Source organism: Piliocolobus tephrosceles, chromosome 4 (genome assembly GCF_002776525.5).
Source record: "Piliocolobus tephrosceles isolate RC106 chromosome 4, ASM277652v3, whole genome shotgun sequence".
In the NCBI taxonomy this organism is placed as follows: Eukaryota; Metazoa; Chordata; class Mammalia; order Primates; family Cercopithecidae; genus Piliocolobus; species Piliocolobus tephrosceles.
The window spans coordinates 170,200,384-170,213,064 of record NC_045437.1 but is presented as its reverse complement, the minus strand read 5'-3'; the positions used below and the strand labels follow the sequence as shown (position 1 = coordinate 170,213,064).

Sequence of the window (12,681 nt, the reverse complement as noted above, 5' to 3'; positions counted from 1 at the left end):
TCTCAAGAGCTCCTAGGGGAAGCATAGGAGATATTATCTGCAAAAGAATGTGTTTACACTCATGAAGAAACTGAAGCCCAGGCTGAGGCTCTAGATAACAATAAGAGTTAGATTTTGTGTTATCCTTTGAACGAGTGCTGCTTAATTCTCCACATTATATTGCTTCTTTATAGAGAAATGCTCTCATGGTCATAGATGGTCCCTAACCCTGACCTACTCTTTTTCAAACACATGTGATTAGTTTCAAGGGAACCTGAATGAGAAAATGGATAATTCAGTACCAGCCCATCGTACTTACAAGTAACAGAAATCATGTACCCCAGTGGTACAATAGTTTGAATTACTTTAATATATAAAGAGCAGCACCTAATTAAATTCTAAGCATCAAAAATCGTATTTCTTTGACAGGGAACACCTGCATCAGAAGAGTTCCTTTGTATGAGCACAGCTCAGTAGGCATCCTCATTATAACGCTGTATGCAGTTTAAATTGTAGGACAAGGAAAGGAGGTGATATTACTAATATGAGCTCATTTTCTCAGGCTGCATGAACTTGGAGTTTTAAAAGGGGTCATATAAATGGCAATAACCCATATTTTTTGGCTTTTGATCCTTCTGGCTATTATAAACCTCCATGTCCTTTCTACCCACCCCGAGTGGAGTCCCCAGGGGTGGTCTGTCTGTGCTGGTTAGTTCTATCAACCACCTGTGAATTTCTGATGTTATTCCCCCCCCCCCCCGCCCCCGCCCTGCTTCTGCCCTCATGTTGATAGGCTGGCCGCCTTCAGAGGGGTGATAGCCTTTGCTCTCAGTCAGTAGCCTCTCCTGGTACCATTTTTGCCTATGCCACTGATTTCTTTCTTGGAGTTCTTGATGTAAGCTGGGTGGAAGTGGGATAATGCCTTCTTCTCCCTTTGGGGATACACGAGGATCTCAAAGCAAGGTTTTTAGTACATGTATATTTTTATTTTTAGATGTACAGCCTTCTCTCTTTTTAGTACTGAGATCTGAGGCCATGAAGGCAGGTATGGTATGGACAAAGCTGGAAAAAAGTTTCAACGCTGTATTAAGACCATCACCTCATCCTCCGTTTGGCTCCTGATGGAAACAGACTTTAGCCTTACTTGTTCCATTAGTTTGCCAGAGCGGCGCAGAATCTCAGCACTAAATAGAACCTAGACTCAAGCTTGGGCAACCAAAAATGTCATTTTTTTGTGCTCAACCCAGGGCTGACTTTTTCCCCCTTCTCTTTTCTGTTCTCTTTCTTGTATTCTTGACTTCTGATTCTTTGATTAATTGAATTTCTTTTATCCTTGGTTCACAAAGTGAGAGCTGCTTTGAAAGCCAAAACTCCTTAGGTCAGATCTATCTCACTGACAGAAGGGAAGGAATGAAGGAAAACCTACTGAAGCAGTTATCTATTTCCAATTAGAAGAGGGACATTCTACTCCCTTCTAGTGGTGAGTGATATCAAATCAGCTAAAAAAGGATCTCCTTACCTAGGGATAAGAAATAAGAACTCTGAAACTCAATGATGTTGTACATATACAACAAAACAAATCTAAACTTGGATTAAAAAGCAGTGTTTAAAATTAACCCAGGGAGGCAGAGCTTGCTGAATTTGCATTTGTGGGTGGCAAGTATCTAGAAGCCCTGTTCTTGTTTCACTGACTGGAGAGAGGTGAACGTCCCCTTTCTGAATTGGAACTCCTAAGAAAACTGCTGAGGAGCCCCCCTCTCCCTTTATATTCCGGGCGTCTCTTCAAACTACCTCAAGCTCACAAAAATTGCAGAGGATCAGATGCCATCTGACAGTTTGCAAATTATTTGTTGGAAGGTGTTTCTCAACCAAATAATACTTTTATTTTTATTTTTGTTTTGTTTTCAGGTCAGACAGGTAATGTGCCAATGTCGTAACAAGGTTCAAGGGTGGCACATCTCCCACACGTGCTTGAACACCCAGTCATCATGCTCATGAGCTACAAAAGGATCACTCAACCAAGTAACACTTTTAGAAGGCAGAATAATGCAGTAATCTGGGTGCAGGAGACCCGGAATTTCTCTTTTTTATTAACTATGCCACCACCCTTTCAGTGTTAACTCCCTTCTCTACCTCCTTTGGTCTTTTCTTTTGTAAACAGGCTTCATCTACATGATCCCTCGTTCACTAAAATGCACAGTCTACAATTGTGGAATAGGCCTTCCTACCCGGTGAGTTTCTTCAGATCCCAGTGGAAAGTTTCTAGTTGTGAGGGGAGATGTTTTCTCTTACATTTATAGAGCACCTCCTAGGTATCAGGTATTGTGCAAGGCACACTTTACATGTGTCACTTAGTAGTGACAGCAATGATGATGATGATGACAAAAACATTGCCCGTATTCTGTGCTAGACACTGTTCTAATCAGTTTACATATATTCACTTGTCTAAATCCTCATCACAAACTCTATGGAGTTGGCACTATTATGATCTTCATTTTGCAAATGAAGAAATAAACAGATAAACAAAAGAGAGCCCAAGGTCCTAGGACTGTCCTCAATATTCACAAACAACAGAACAGTTGTCCTGTGTTTATAGGTGAGGAAGTTGGGGTTCTAACTAACTGTAGAAAACTGCCTGTGGTCACAGAGCAAGTAAGTAGCACACCTGGAAATCAAACTCACATCAAAATCATTTCAGATCCCAAGCTCTTTCCACTTTGCTGCTTTGTCTTCCCAGAGGCATTTTTGCTTTGTTTTAAACCACACAGCACGGCACTTTTAATGAAATAAAAGTTTGCCAAATGAAAAGCAGATTAATGAGATATTTGGGATGTTTTGCAGTAAATGAATCACTTTCAGAATTCTCATCTTCTCCCACTCAAACTGCTAAAGTCATAACAATAACAATTACCTCAGCCTAGTTGAGGCTGTGTGGGAGTGAACCTCTTAATTTTATTGCTCAGGGTAGACACTGGGGACCAACAACATTTTCCTTTAGCTTGCTGAGGCACAGGTCAGAAATGGGATATATCAAATGCTGGCTTTCCCCATCAACCACTTCTTGTTCCTCCTGCTTTAGCCATGTCTTGGAACACCATTAATTTAGGAGAGAAGTTGAGCTTAAAATTGGCTCAACATTAAAAATATAATAAATGTCAATGCCAACCTGTTTGTCAAATAGATTGAACCTAGAGCATCACTTCAACACGACTGCCTGGGACTTGAGGAGGGCGATTTTTTTTTTCTTTTATGAAGTTGATCTTAGATAATCCCTGAAAATCTTCAAACATCCCCTGTGAAAATGAGAGACCAGAACAGAAATGTGATTATTTCTAGATGATATACAACTGAACTTGAAGCCAGATGCTCACATTTATATTCAAGAAGAATGTGGGTGTCTACTTATGCTAGGTGTTGGGAATATGAGGGATATGAAGAAAAGCAAGTCTCAGTCCCTTCTCTATGAGAGAGTAATCTATTTAAGGGACATGAGATATAAGCTGTAATAATCTGTGCTGTGAGGGAAGCATGCCATTTACTGCCTATTTACAAGTACTATGTCAAGCACTTTATACAAGAACATGGCAAGGTAAAGGGTATTATCCCCATTTCCAGGGAGGAGGGAAACTGAGGCTCAGAATGCGTTGTCCTGGGCTGATGGCTTGTTTATTAGTGCAGCTGAAATTCAAACCCAGGTGGTTCTAATGCCAGACTTGTGCTCTTTCTCCTACATTTTACTATTAACCAAACAGAATATCATTTGGCAATTAATGGTTTAACTTATTAGGCATGCCTTCACGGGAGTTAAAGTTTATGTAGGTAGCTCACCAAGTTGCATGACATTTTGAGACAATTATTTTTGACCTGAGGAGATCTGGAAGAATCTTGAGCGAATCAAATCATATAGAAATCAAAGCAAATATGTAATAAATATTTAACAAATATTAGGTATTATTATTGTTGTCAATGTTGCATTAAGATTAAGCTGGCATAAAACATTAGAATCTGTTCAGTGCATGGAGCAATTACATTAAACACAGGGTATACTCTATCACCTACCCAACAGTAGGGTAAAGAAATAACCATGAAACCAGGTGGTAAGAGTTTCTACAGCACTGATTGCAAATATTTATCTCTGTGGCCCCAGTAATTTTGAGACCTGTACATAGTGGGTCCTCAATACATGTTGAATAAATGAATGTTTTATTTTGCTGATTTTAAAAAGGTTTTTCTACTTATGAAAAATAAAAGGAAAGTACACAACAAAACCTTTCACCCATTTCTTGTGCCTTTATGTTTCTGGGGTAAGGCTTATGGATGGTCTTCAGGTGGGGGATAGAAGAGGCCTAGTTATCATTTGGCTAGATTACTTGGGAATAAATAATGGTTTTGAATTTTGACTTGGCTACTTCAAAATACCTGGATCAGGTCAGCAAGAGTTAATGTTGTGATGTGGATACCAAAGAACTAGTGTTAGATGAAGTATTTATGATGGAGAAAGTAAGAACACAACTCTATTTTGTTTTGGTCAGGGCTTAGTTGGAATACTGTATACAGTTGTGAGAAATGTGCATTAAGACAAATATAAAGCAACTAGGACACATTTAGGGGAAACTTGGATGGCAACAGGGAAATAAACTGAATGTTTGGAGGATAGGACTGTGTAGCTTATGAAAAGACTTAAAGGGCTGAGATAATAATCTTGAGATATCAGGAGGGCTGCCTTATGGAAGAGGAATGTAGACTTGTTCTCTGTGGCCCCAAAGGAAACAACTAGAAACAGACCTGGGAAGTAGATTTGGCCTTACAAGGAAGAGTTTTCTACTATACTTGCCCAGAGATATATTTTTCTTTAGAAAGTGGAGAATTACCACCCCTGAAAGTGTGTGAATATTTTCCAGGTAACTACTTGGTGGAGCCATTGTAGAGGAAATTCAAGGGTAGCATGGGAAATGGATTTCACCAACGTCAGAGTCCTTCCCAGTCCTGAGCATCTCAGCAACTGCTGGATTATCTTTCCAGGCTTTGCCTCCACCTCAAGGAGATGGGGCTGGTCACCAGGGTTGGGATATACTTTTGGGGGTGGAATGATGGATGGCAGGAGATGGAAAGAATCCACAGTGGTAGAGCAGTTGCTTCGTTCATTCTAATTCTGGTCTGCCATTTTTTTATTTTGACTTTTCTATACACTGCAGACACCTGCTTTAGACTGTGGGAACTAGGAGGCCCAGAGACTACAACAATGTAATTTGTGATCTTCAAGTTAGAACTTCAATATCTCATGCATTGGGTTCTTAGAAATGTTATTTGACAATCATGTTATCAGGTATTAAATATTGTCAGGTTCCAACGGTATGACAGTCTAACTTGACTACTCTTAATTTTAGGTTTATAAAACTTGTGGCTGCTTCCTTTCTCTGGAGGAAGACAGAACTTGAGTTGTTTCCAAAATTGCAATGAGATAGAAATTTTGGGACACCTGAAAGACAGAGAACCAATAAAAAGATTCCACACATCCAAGTAGTCTTAAAAATTACCCACATGGTAGATGCACGGCTCCCAGCTCTGTGTCAGGTTGGAATCTTCAACCGTTCAGATACTCTTAAGCTTCTCTGACCCCTTTCTACCCACTAAAGAACTGAATGTGAATGACAGAAGGTTTTTGCTCATAGGTTACAGCTAAACTCCTTTAGTGACAAACACCAAGTATTCCAGCAAAAGGAGTAGGAGGTTGACCACTTTATTGTTTTTCTCGGGGCAGATATTGTGAGCTCATGCAGCATGTAACCGTCAGTGACCTCGGTTGTTACATCTAGGAACAAGTTTCTGTCTAACCCTTTATAGAAGTATAAACAGCAGGAAGGCATGATTTATAGACCAAGAGGCATTGTAAGCATGGGAGCTGCCAGCAATTCATATTCCCCCTCTCATTGTGGATACGCCGCCCATCTCTTGGAAGAGACACTGAAACCTTGGCCAGAGCCTGCTAATCCCACTTACTTTCATGGATTGATGTCAAGGGTATCAGGTCCATGGAGATTTTCGAAACTCTACAAAATAGGTTCAGTGGAAGATGTTGCTCAGTTCAGAGTAATCCTTTTGGACCGGAGTTTTCCCAGGCACCAGCAATCATCTGAACCCACTTTGTAAGGATTGCTTCTCTTGCTTCTCATTTATACACAGCAACAAATTGTCTGATGGTAAGTTTCTTTTACACTTGTGGGTTTTATCTAAATCTCGGGGCTCTTCTATAATTAAATTTTGATTGCTGTGTAGTTATTTGAACTGTGAATCTCTGTTCTACTCAACAGTAGAACAAATTAACATTATTAATTTGGCTATGTGTGTGTGTGTGTGTATATATATATATATAGTGGTTTTTATGTTCTTAATACATTGTTTCCTATAGGCACACCATCTCAGGAAGATCTAGTCTGTTGCAAATTTATGCAGAAGTTGAATATTTTTGTTGTTTTCTCACCACCACCCTCATCTACCTGCTAACCAGATACTATTCCTTCTCTTCCCTGTTTCCATATCTTTTATTCGTTTAAGAGATGACTTAATTCCTGACTTGTTTTCCTCCAATCATTGCTAAAACATTGGTTGATAATGCTTTAAATTAAGGTATCACTTCTCACAAAAGTACTTATATTTTAATAAGAAACTTTGAAAGTTAAATATTCAAAATGCTGACTCTCCATGGTTAAATTTTAGGCAGTGGAAAAAATAGTTTTCGGTAAAGATAAAGGGAGTTGTGTTTATTACGCAAGACAAGCGGCATTCTCACTTTGCTTCAGATCCGTAGGTATGGTGACAGGCCTGACAAATCCCTCCTTTTACAGATAAATGCAGAGATTGGACTTCTGGGCTTGTGTGAAGAAAAGTAAGAGAGAAACTGGGTGGGACATTGTTTGGGCCAGGGAGAAACAGGATCCAGTGCTTTGGCAAATTTTTAGGCTTTTGTTTTTATTTTGAGGGGCAGGTGGCGGGGTAGGGGCGCTTAAACCAAGTTCAAGGAGCTGTGGAGAATCCAGAGGTGAGAAATTATAGCCTCTACTTTCCAAGGATTTATATCCTGTGTCGTGAGGAAATCAGGTATGTCCATTAATAGACTGACCTGAAGGCAGGATATGAAACGGGCTATCATAGAAGAACAACTAACATGCTATAGAAATGTGTAGTCCAGGCTGGGCGTGGTGGCTCACACCTGTAATCACAGAACTTTGGGAGGCTAAGGTGGGCCTGAGGTCCGGAGTTCAGGACCAACCTGGCCAACATGGTGAAACCTTGTCTCTACTAAAAATACAAAAATTAGCTGGGTGTGGTGGCAGGTGCCTGTAATCGCAGCTACTCGGGAGGCTGAGGCAGGAGAATTGCTTGAACCTGGGAGGTGGGAGTTGCAGTGAGCTGAGATTGTGCCACTGTACTCTAGTCTGGGTGATAGAGCAAGACTCCGTCTCAAAACAAAACAAAACAAAACAAAACCAAAACAAACAAAAAACCCAGGAATGTGTCGTCCATTCCCAATGGGATATCTGAAAAGGCTTCTTATAGAAAGTGGAACTTTAAAACAAATTGTACTTTGAACATCTGTGCTATTGAAAGAAATAACTTGAGCAAGGACCTGCACTCTCTTTCAAGAGGAAACTTGGCTTACTTGAATAGAAGCTAAAGGGGAGTGTTGTGCTGTGCTGTAGGCTAGAAAATTCCATAAGGATTCCACCCCTACAGGGCTTTGAATGTTTGGTTGAATATTTTAGACTTAATTCTCCTCATATTAGGAAGGCATTTAAGATTTGAGCAGGAGAGTAATATTCTTTAACAAAGTGTCTCCAGCCAGGGTGGGTTAAAGGGATGGAATGATATACTCATTTGTCCACCATTTGGGGAAGGGTGAAAGACCACCTCTAATCCATAAGATGTGCATGTATCTACAGAAGCAAAATAAGCAGCATATCTTAATGCACAATCTTCATCCCATATATGTGCTCTTTTCTCATCTTGGAGCAAATATTTGGCAGCCAAGTCTTTAAAGTAATAAGAGCAAAAGATATTTGGAATAATTCTTTCAGAACCATTTGTTATTTTGCACAGACCTGTGAGCAAATAGGATCAAGCCAAGGCATTTACTATATTGTGTGGTTCTGCAGAGGCTGCCATGCTATTATATATACTTTTATCTCAGGTAAAACTCTGTGGCTGCTGCTGCCACAATTACTCAAAGACCTGAAGTGTCAAAAAAATAATAATAATAATTGAAATAGCAAAGTCAGAATCAAGAGTTTTTCCGTTGTTTCTTGAAGTCTTAGAAAGATTGTTTCCTTTGTATTCCCTATATTCAGAATATAAAAGACTCTCAGAAATCCAATCTTTACTCCGTCAAACATTTCAAAAGGGAGTAAAATTATTTTGCAGTTACTTTTCAGTTTAAGGCATGTGCTTTAGGAACTTCCAAACCTTCCTCCTGAAGCTATTTATGAATAAGAAAAACAAAACAAAAAACTAAGTAAATGCCATATAATCCCAGCTACATTGTCCTCATGTAAACATCCTAACGCAGCATGATGGAAAAAGTTCCAAATTGTGACATCTGAGATCTGAGTTCCAGCCGTAGTTTTGTGAAAATATAGCTTGATGGGTTTGTCAAGTTTTGTGTTTAATGATAAGGAATCAGGATTTTTTATACAGTCGCTGTGCTATTCAGTAGTACTGTCCACAAGCATTAAAAAAAAAATAGAGACAGGGTCTTGCTCTGTTGCCCAGGCTTCTGTGCAGTGGTGTGGTCATAGCTTAGCTCACTGCAGCCTTGAACTCCGGGGCTCAAGTGATCCTCCTGCTGCCTTTCAACTAATGGATTCAACAGGTGTGCACCACCACCTCTGGCTAATTTTTTATTTTATTTTTTGTAGAGACAGGGTCTTGCTATGTTGCCCAGGCTGATCTTGAACTCCTGGTTTCAAGTGACTTTTCCACCTCTGCCTCCAAAGTGCTGGGATTGTAGGCATGAGCTTCTGTGCCTGTTCACAAGTATTTTTGACTCAGGACTCTAGAATATGGGGTGGCACATGATAAGATTGTGTTTCCTGGTCAACGATTTTGAGTGGAAGTGATCTGTGTGACTTCTAGGTCAGAACATTTAATGCCCAAGTGAGACTTCCCAGAATTCTCTTTCCTTCTGTAATGCCTGAGAATTTTCCAGAAAGTGGTGGTTTTATAAGCCTGGGTGCAAGAGTGAGGACAATGAGGAGCAAACTCTCAGCTGACCCACAGAGAGTATGCACTAGGATCAGGAAACCTTGGTTGTTTTAAGCCACTGAGATTTTTATGGGTTATTTGTTAACAATAGAATAAGCAAGCTTATTCTTGATTGACATAGTCTCTAAAGAGTGTAATGGTGATGAATAAGGGAAAGTTTCATACTTACAAAAAGTCTTCTTTTTTCTTAAATTAAAATTTTACAGAGCTTTCTATAGATAGATGTTTAAACTGCTTTTAGGGGAAGCAAGTTTCCTATCACTGGCAATAGTGAAATGTGGACTGGGCAACCCCTTGATGGAGGTTGCTATAGAAATTGAAGAATAAAAGGTGGTTAGAGAATTTCAAAGTTCATTCTAGTTTGAAGGTATTCAGATTTGCAATTCCTGTGGGTAACTCTTGCACCTTACATTTTTGCAGCAGGTATGGTTTATAAAGTGCTTTCTCCAGTGTTAACTTATTTGCTGTCCTGTGAATAGCAAGAAATTTAATCTACTGTGCCTTCCATGGAGACTTGCACAGGTGTTAAGAAAAATGTATTTTGTAGGAGAAGCAAGATAATTACTTACCTGAATCCCGTAGCGACCAACCTCGATCTTTAAAAATTTTTGTTTTAAATTTTTGTAGGTATATAGTAGGTGTGTATATTTATGGGGTATATAGGTGTATATATTTATATATAGTATATAAATATATACACTCTAGGCATATATATTTAATATATTTTATATATTAAAACCTGAGATGTTTTGATACAGGCATACAATGTGGAATAATCACATCACGGAAAATGAAATATCCATCCCCTCAAGCATTATCCCTGTGTTACAAACAATCCAATTACACTCTGTTAGTTCTTTTAAATTGTGCAAATAAATTATTATTGACTATAGTCAACCTGTTGTGCTATCAAGTACTAGGTCTTACTCGTTCTTCCTAGCAATTTTTTTTTTTGTACACATTAACTATCTCCACCTCCCCCTCAACCCCCCACAAACCCTCCCAGCCTCTGGTAATTATCCTCCTACTCTGTATTCCTGTGAGTTCAATTGTTTTGATTTTAAGATCCCCCAAATAAGTGAGAATATGTGATATATGTTCTTCCCTGCCTGGCTTATTTCAATTAGCATAATTACGTCTAGTTCCATCATGTTGTTGCAAATAACAGGATCATTCTTTTTTTATGGCCGAATAGTACTCCATTGCATATATGTGCCACATTTTCTTTATCTATTCATCTGTTGATGGACACTTAGGTTGCCTCCAAATTATTGTGAGCAGTGCTGCAACAAACATAGGAGTGCAGATATCTCTTCAATGTACTGATTTCCTTTCTTTTGGGTGTATACTCAGTAGTGGGATTGCTGGATCATGTGGTAGCTTTATTTTTAGTTTTTTGAGGAATGGCCAAACTGTTCTCCATAGTGGTTGTACTAATTTACCTTCCTACCAACAGTGTACAAAGGTCCCCTTTGCTTTACATCCTCACTAGCATTTTTTATTGCCCATCTTTCAGATTTAAGCCATTATAACTAGGGAGAGATAATATCTCATTATAGTTTTGATTTGTATTTCTCTGATGATCAACGATGTGATGTTGACCACCTTTTCCTATGCCTGTTCATCATTTGTATGTTTTCTTTTCATAAATGTCTATTCAAATATTTGGCCCATTGTAAAATCAGATTATTAGATTTTTTACCCATAGAGTTTTTGAGCTCCCTATATATTCTGGTTATTAATCCCTTGTCAGATCAGTAGTTTGCAAATACTTTCCCACATTCTCTGGGTTGCCTCTTTACTTTGTTGATTGTCTCCTTTGCTGTACAGAAGCTTTTTAACTTGATGTAATCCCATTTGTCCATTTTTGCTTTGATTGACTGTGCTTGCCTCCAGAAATTTTTGTCCAGACTAATGACCCCAAGAGTTTCCCCTATGTTTTCTTCTAGTAGTTTTATAGTTTGAGGTCTTAAATTTAAGTCTTAAATCAATTTTGATTTGATTTTTGTATATGGTGAGAGACAGGAGTCTAGTTTCATTCTTCTGAATTTGGATATCCAGTTTCCCCAGCACTACTTACTGAGGGATCGTCTTTTCCCGAGTGTAAGCTCTTAGCACTGTTGTCAAAAATGAGTTCACTGTGGTTGTGTGGATTTGTCTCTGGGTTCTTTATTCTGTTTCATTGGTCAATGTGTCTGTTTTTATGCTAGTACCATGCTGTTTTGGTTACTGTATCTCCATAGTATAATTTGAAATCAGGTAATGTGATTCCTCTAGTTTTGTTCTTTTTGCTCAGGAAAGCTTTGGCTATTCTGTGTCTTTTGTGGTTCCATATAAATTTTAGGATTGTTTTTTCTATTTCTTTGAAGAATGTCATTAGTTTTATTTATATAGGAAGAGCACTGAATCAATAGACTGCTTTGGGTAGTATTGACATTTTAATAATACTGATTTTACAATCCATTAACATGGAATACCTTTCCATTTTTTTGTATCCTCTTCAAATTCTTTAAAAAAATTTTTTTTTTAATTTTTATTTTTTAAATTATACTTTAAGTTCTAGGGTACATGTGCACAACGTGCAGGTTTGTTACATATGTATACATGTGCCATGTTGGTGTGCTGCACCCATCAACTCATCATTTACATTAGGTATATCTCCTAATGCTATCCCTCCCCCTCCCCTCACCATACTACAGGCCCCCGTGTGTGATGTTCCCCTTCCTGTGTCCAAGTGATCTCATTGTTCAATTCCCACCTGTGAGTGAGAACATGTGGTGTTTGGTTTTCTGTTCTTGTGATAGTTTGCTGAGAATGATGGTTTCCAGCTGCATCCATGTCCCTACAAAGGACATGAACTCATCCTTTTTTATGGCTGCATAGTATTCCATGGTGTATATGTGCCACATTTTTTTAATCCAATCTGTCATTGATGGACATTTGGGTTGGTTCCAAGTCTTTGCTATTGTGAATAGTGCCACAATAAACATACGTGTGCATGTATCTTTATAGCAGCATGATTTATAATCCTTTGGGTATATACCCAGTCATGGGATGGCTGGGTCAAATGGTATTTCTAGTTCTAGATCCTTGAGGAATCACCACACTGTCTTCCACAATGGTTGAACTAGTTTACAGTCCCACCAACAATGTAAAACTGTTCCTATTTCTCCACATCCTCTCCAGCACCTGTTGTTTCCTGACTTTTTAATGATCACCATTCTAACTGGTGTGAGATGGTATCTCATTGTGGTTTTGATTTGCATTTGTCTGATGGCCAGTGATGATGAGCATTTTTTCGTGTGTCTGTTGGCTGCATAAATGTCTTCTTTTGAGAAGTGTCTGTCTGTTCATATCCTTCGCCCACTTTTTGATGATTTTTTTTTTCTTGTAAATTTGTTTGCATTCTTTATAGATTCTGGATATTAGCCCTTTGTCAGATGA

The 12,681-nt window shown here is 38.8% G+C and overlaps 1 non-coding gene across 1 annotated transcript; it reads right to left on the bottom strand.

Moving 5' to 3' along the window:
- Positions 1-1,886: 1,886 nt before the first annotated feature.
- On the bottom strand, positions 1,887-1,990 carry LOC111531079. The gene has a single exon (XR_002728130.1). It is a non-coding gene; the product is annotated as a small nucleolar RNA U13 (small nucleolar RNA).
- Between the last annotated feature and the right edge of the window lie 10,691 nt (positions 1,991-12,681).